Genomic DNA, 7,368 nt, shown 5'->3' with positions numbered 1-7,368 from the left:
CCGGGGAGGCCCTATGGATTATATTATTAAACAAGAAAGAGTCATGATCTGGAAGGTTTGATCTGGAGGGACTTTGATAATGCATATTGTTAAGAAAATATAACAATAAGTAAAAATTCGTAATTTGTAGAAGTGTTGAAGATTATATATGGTAAGAAATACATAAAATAAACAAGGCCAGTCCTTCAATATTTGTGTTATTATTTGATTGTGTAACTATGGAGAAATGAATGGGAATCACACACCACCCTGAAATTGTTTCTCTCTGTGGGGAAGGATGGGCACAGGGAGAGGTAAGGGGGGAGAAAGACAAGACTATAGAAATTTATTTAAGTGTGTGTTGTATGAAATGGAAAAATAAATATATTTACATGTAATATAAAATATATAGAATATATGAAAACACGAGACTACAGCAAAATAATGGCAATTGAAATTATCTAAAAGTTTATGATATTATAAATATGTAACAAGTATGCAAATGCAAAGTTCTAGAAAGTGACAAATGACAAAATGACAAAGACAAATGTAACTGATTTGATTTTTTTTAAGATTTATTTATTTATGCATACAAGAACTGGGGTGTATGCCAGAGGTGCGGAGGGTAAGAGGATTCACCAGAGACAGAGTGGAGAGCAGAACAGGTGGATTGACTGAAATACACTGCTGAGGGGAGCAGCGGGCAAGATAGGAGAGGTCTGATGCACCATGTGGTTCACCTCCCTGATTGCTTCATAGTTCTGACACTTAACCTCTTGCACCACCAGGGAGGTCCTGATTTGATTTTTTATGAGACCAGGAGTTAAGTTTCTTCTTGGGTTTGTTATTTAATATAGAGTCTGTTGTTATGTAGTTTGTTTTTTCTTTTTTCAAGAGAAAGAAAAAAAGAAAGCTCTGCTTTGAACTCCGGAGGGAAGGATTGCTCCCCTTATATGGTATAGTAAAGAGAATTTAGACTGTCCAGCCAGACATTCTTAAGCTTGAGTTTTGATTCTATCACTTAGAGGCCTTGTGATCTTCAGTAAGCTATTTAACCTAAGCTCTGGGCATTTCAACTATAAAATAGGGATGATTATTTTATATACCCATCATGGGTAAAAGAATAAATATAGTCCCTGCCGTACAGCAAACTTTTAAAAATGTTAGCTATTTGTCATAGATTAATTTATCAAGATACTAATTTTTCTTTTTCATTTTATTGCTATGGAACTGTCCAAAAGAAGTCTGTGTTGTGCTCTCAGTATATCCCTCCCCTGTTCTAAAAGGTCAGCCAAAATTTTCTCTTTGCTTCAAGGGAGATTTGCATTGCTTGATGGGAAAGAGTAGGTGGGATGGGCAAAAACAGAGACACTGAGAGTTCTCCAAATCCAAGATTTGAAGAATAAAGAATTGGGGGAATCTGAGTGACAGAGATCCTTTCTCCTCCTGGGAGACTGAACAAAATTTCTGGATTCTAGAAAAACTGTAGGCTGGCATCTCAGTGGGGAATATGGGGACCAAGACAAGAGAGGCTTCTTCAAGCATTTTTCTCTGCATAACATCTAGACCTCAAGATTATCCTTTGTTATTTTAAGGGCAGGGGTGTTAGTAGGGTGACGGGTCCCTAGTCTATTTGAATTAAGAGTCTGAGCTGGATTTAATTTATTTGGAAGTAAATATATAGGCTGCATCTTGCATGCTCACAAATATCTATTGTATTTTTATCCCTTTTCTGATTTGTGACACACTGGGGAGGTAGGTTATTGAATTCTCATCCTCAGCTTCCTCATCTGTGGAATGGACAATATTCGACTTGTTGCAATGGGAAACATTGTTATTTCCCCTTTAAAAAAAAATATATGCCCTTTGACCAGAAATCCTGCTGCTGGGAATCTAACCCATGGAATTAAAAAGCAGCAGAACAGAATATACATATATGCAAGAAAGTTTATGGCAACATTTGTCTGTTGTGGCAAAAAGTATAATGTCTATCCATAGAGGAAAAGTGGCATCAACTGTAGAATGACCATACTATGCATTACATTATTAAATAAGAGTTAAAGTGATTTCACTTTATCTGGAAGAATTTTGACAATGTATATTATTAAGAAAATATAATAATAACTTAAAAATAATATTTTTTTTATCACGTCCAGAGGCTCTTGGCCTCTGGACGTGATGCTTCAACACTGGGGATACTTTTTTCCTCCTCTGCTTCTTGAACCCTATTTTCTCCTTAAAGTACTATTGTAAGCACTTTCCACTTTGTTTTCCTTGACCACAAGCAACCTTCCCTTCTCTAAACTCCTAAAGCATTTATTCATCTTGTTCAACTCTCCTTTCACAAAAGTGACACTTGTTAAGTAAACCGTCAGCAGCAGGCATGCTGAATTTTTACCTTCACGGAGCACACATAAGCAGATTATATCTATGCTTTTGCTTTTCCAGCATTTTCACAGTTTTATTTACCACAAATAAAACATGCACATGAGCTATCCTTTCTTCTCTGCCAACCTGAATGTGGGTTAGTGACTGAACACCTTCCGAGCTGCTCTTTCCATGATGTTTGCAGTTCTAGGAGACACAGTGTGAGCAATCTCAGAACAGTAAGATCTGTTGTACCTCAGCAGTTCTTCCAGAAACTTGATGTGATGGACCAGGACTTTCCGGAAGCCTCTGGGCAGATGTGCTTTGTTTAACCACTGCTTCCAGAACCATGGTTGGGTATGATATTCTGCCCTTGAGTCTTTTCCATACCTGTCGTTAATACTTCTGGGTTTCCACCACTACTTCTCAGTCCTCTTTTTATGATCTTGGGTTTCACAAGAGGTCTGAGGGCAGACATGATGCTGGGTAGGAAATGGCTGTCACTTCAGCTGCCCCGGAGAATTCCATGTCTTTTTATATGTAGTTATGTCACTTTTCCAAATATGTTATCTGCTTCCTAGTGTCAGGAGTGCTTTTACCTCAATGTTATCTAGAGCAGTGCCTAGAATAGAGAAAATACATAATGGATGCTCTTTTTTTTTATTTTTTAAAAAAGATTTATTTATTGATGCTTACAAAAACTGGGGTACAGATCAGAGGTATGGAGGGTGAGAGCATTCACCAGAGACAGAGTGGGGAACAGAACAGGCAGACTGACTGAAATACACTGCTGAGGGGAGCAGTGGGCGAGTCAGGAGAGGTCTGCTGTGCCATGTGGGTAGCTCCCTGGCCGGGGATTGAACTCATGCTGCAGTGGCTGCGGACAGCTTCATAGGTTGTGTCTTAACCTCTTGCTCCACCAGGGAGGGCCTGGATGCTCTCTTGTGACTGGATATGTCTTTAGTCAAGAGAGTCCTCCATCCTCTGAAAATACCTAAATACTCCCTTCTATCATTAACTGTGAAGTGGTTGTTCCTAGGTGCTGTGTTGTGTGTTACTGGTCTCTAATCCAATCCAGCTCAAATCAAGTTCATATGTGTTGGAATATACAGAATAACATAGTGTTTGCAAGATGGCTAAAGTTTGGGTTCTGCTCAGTGGCTTGGACCTGTACAAGTGAATGCCTGAGATTCTGGGAAGAAGGTCCCACCTAGGCCCATTCTTTACCTACTTTGTGGCTGGTGCTGACTTCAGAGTTACTTAGATTTACGTAATAACAAAAAGCTGGAATTATTGGGGTTTTCTAGAACTCTGCATTAGAAGTCAAGCAATAGTCCTCTAGCAGAGCTCTAGAGCATTTAATATTCTAGATCTTTCCATATTCACTTCATGATTGAGGTCTCCACTCAGAAAATAACATTGTGCTCATTAAACAGAGTTTAAAGATTTCAACCATCATAAAAACTGATATTTGCATATGAACAAATGAAGGCCCTTCACATTTGTGAGTACTCTAAGGGAGGTAATATATTATTATTGTTGTTATTACTGTTACCAATATGTCAAGGAAACAGATATTCAAAAACATATCTAAAGTTGTTATCAAAGAGTTAGGATATAGCAGATCTAAATCATGTGTACTTTACATCATAGTCTTTTATGTAACTTTCCCTGAAGTCCACCTCATATAATCCTTGAGGATTTTATTATTGTTTAGGGAGGAAAAACATGTACACTCTGTTACTTCTCGACAAACCCAGTTTATAGCCAAGCTTAAGTAATCATCCTTGATTTCAAATACCAGGCCATTTATTTAGGAAGCAAAAACTATTAACTCCCAGAAGTTCTCACACCAAATGTGCTTTTCTGGAGAAGAAAGGCATTTCTTATGGGGGTAGTTAATACGAAAGAGATTGAGAAACAATGTGATATTTCAATTGAGTTGATTTGTTAATTGTGCCTTTATTAGGAAATATCTACTAAACTGAATTATGATCATGTAGAAATCACTTAGCTCCAGATATGTTAGGAAAAGATAATTGTTTTCTTGATGTAATAATAAAGCTCGATATGATCTGGGCCTCTTTATTTGTTCTTGTTCTGCAACTTAAGTCAGCTAATATATTTCTCTGAAACCCTCTGAGCTTTTAATGGCTGGCTTTTATTTCTCCATTACTAATGAGTTGGTCTTTTTTTCAAGTCATCCCACAAGTGAAAGTAGGCAACATTTCTTTTTTAAAAATACATTTGGCTGCAGTCAACACATCTTTTCAACACAGGTGTTCTCTCAGTTCCTCAAACCCCTCTATATATTTTCTCTCTACCACTTTACCCTGCTGAAATATTTGTAGTCTCACCTCTTCCCTTTTTGGAATTCCCTAGTCTAAATTCTCTCATTGTATTTCCTCTCCTCCATAGAATCTGACCTCCCTTATATATTTTATGCGAATATTTGAGGGACAAAGTTATGCTTGGGGGTACTATAGGAGAGGTTGAAAGTAGCTTCCTGTTTTTACTGAGCTCTTTGGCTGTAAAGAACAGAGACTTCCCCAAGTTTTCTCGAGTACCCAGAGACTTGATGTAATTACACACATGAGCACAAGGAAAGAACAATTTCACCTCTGGGACTAGGTTCATCTCTTGTTTCTCCATGACTGAGTCTCTTTCTTTGACTAATGGATTCCTCTTTTCTCTCTGTATGCCTCATGCTTTGATGCCATTCCCTATCTGAAGCAATAATTTCTATAAATGGGCTTCTGCCACCCTCTCTCACTGCTGTGGAACTAGCTCTTGTTTTAATTCAGACTTCCCCAGTAGCTGTCTTAAAAGTCCTTGGTTCACCTGTTTCATTTCTATCTTCAGAAGCTTGCTGCAATAGTTCTCTTAATAATAATGTGTACTCTCAGAAATTTGAGAGCTTGGCATTTCCATGACCTGAATTAAACAACACACATACAAAAATCTACCCCTTAGTAGAGCTTAGTAGAGTCTATTGCTATAAAACAATTTTTAAAAAGCATTCTATGCACTTCAAGCACCCTAATGGCCAAATCCCCAGCCCCTTCTCCTCTCTTAGATGACAATGTTCTTGACTTACTTGAAGACTCTAGGATGACCTACTCTGAGGAAGATAGCTTGGAAGAAGGTGCTAGTTCATTCTGTGCCCCATACCTAGCTCTTCTCATTGCTTCTAGATCCCTAACCATACCTACTCCTAGTGTTAGGGGAAAAAGGATGTCCCAAAGCTAATTCCATATAGGCTTTGTGGACTCCACCCCCACCCTAGGTCAAAGTCAAAGACACTGGGAACTTCAAATTCCATTATCACCAAAGGGAAGGTGGCTGGGACCTGAGGGTGGGGTTAAGCAGCCAGGTGGATACAAAAGGCAGACACGTGGGCTTTTGGCTCTCCGCCAGTTCGCAGTGTCCGGCCAGCTCTGAGAGTGACTTTGGGTTTCCAGGTCGTCGGATCGGGTAGGACGCATTAAAGACTTTATTTCCCTATGTTTTTCCTGAGTTGTACATTTTCCTTATTTTCTTTTTTCTTGTAAATAAACCTTTTATTAACCTTTTGTGTGTGTGTATAGTAGAGTATTCATAAGTCCCTTTAAAGCGCGCGGGTGAGGACCCACAGCCAGGAACCCGTTTTAATATTGGGGTTGCTCTATAACAGCTTGATCTCTAGAGGACAGGCTGCAATGTCAAATCCAGAACTTGATAAACAGCAAACAATTTGCAGGATTTTGCCAATTTATATTGGCAAAAAACCAGGAAACAAGTGCTAGCATTTTCAAGATCAATTTTCCTGCATGCTATTCTACAGTGCAGAAATGACTTATTCTGGGATGTAAATAGAAGAGACATGTAAATAGAATTATAACTGATGTAGTATTCAAATTTGAACAAGACATATTTTTAATGATCATGATCATTCATTCAGAAATGCCCCCAGTCATGCAAATGTTAGCATTCATTTTCCATGTGCATTGTATGTAATTTCACATGTGGAGAAACAAAGGGAGTTCAGCTACTTAAAGGTAGTTTAGATAAAACTGTACAGGGGATAACATATATTTTACGGGGTAGGGAGTCCTATCTTGTACCACTGACATCAAGTCCTAGAATTTTTTTTAAAAAGATTTATTTATTTATGCATACAAGAACTGGGGTACAGGCTAGAGGTTGGGGGGGGTGAGAGGACTCACCAGAGAAGAGTGGAGAACAGAACAGGCAGATTCACTGAAATACACTGCTGAGGGGAGCAGAAGGTGAGACAGGAGAGGTCTGTTGCACCATGTGGATCATCTCCCTGGCTGGGTATCGAACTCGTTCTGCAGAGGCTGTGGATTGCTTCATAGTGCGATGCTAACCCCTTGCGCCACCAGGGAGGCCCAAGTCTTAGAATTTAATTGTTGATCTCTGTTCTAAGAATGGGTGTTATTTTGCAATAAAACAAATGCTTGGCAAATAGCAGGCACTCAGATTTGGGCATTCCTTTGGATGTATGAATGGATGGTGATACCTGGAATATGAAGTGAACTTAAATCACCATTTTGGTTCACAGGGGAAGATGATTAAATCTAGCTTCAGTGTTCTGGAAAAGTCTTTTAAAGATGGATCAAGTGCAAACTAGATCATGCCAGTACTGCGCAAGACACCGGGGCTGGAAAATACAATTTTAAAAGATTCTAAGTTGATCTGAAATGGGACAGGCTTGCGTATGACTATTCAGGCAAATAAACTAGCAAGAAAGCGCAGAGTTTCAGGCAAACTAGCAAAAGGGCTGAGAGGGAGTTGGAAAGATCTCTTTGGAAGATTTCTTAATATCAAATCATCTCATTTTGAGGCAACTGAAACCACTATTACTGGTTAAGTGGTTTGCCCCGGGATGCACGCACAGCGTTGCGAAAGCGGTTTAGCATCAGGTCGCTCGTGTGTTCATTCCACCAGGTACAAGCAGCAGCTAGACCAGGAAACTCCTGCAATATCCGAAGGTTGAAATTTCTGATGCGAGTCTGTCTT

Source organism: Talpa europaea (genome assembly GCF_964194135.1).
Source record: "Talpa europaea genome assembly, chromosome: 12".
Classification (NCBI taxonomy): domain Eukaryota; kingdom Metazoa; phylum Chordata; class Mammalia; order Eulipotyphla; family Talpidae; genus Talpa; species Talpa europaea.
Note: the sequence above shows the minus strand (reverse complement) of the source record.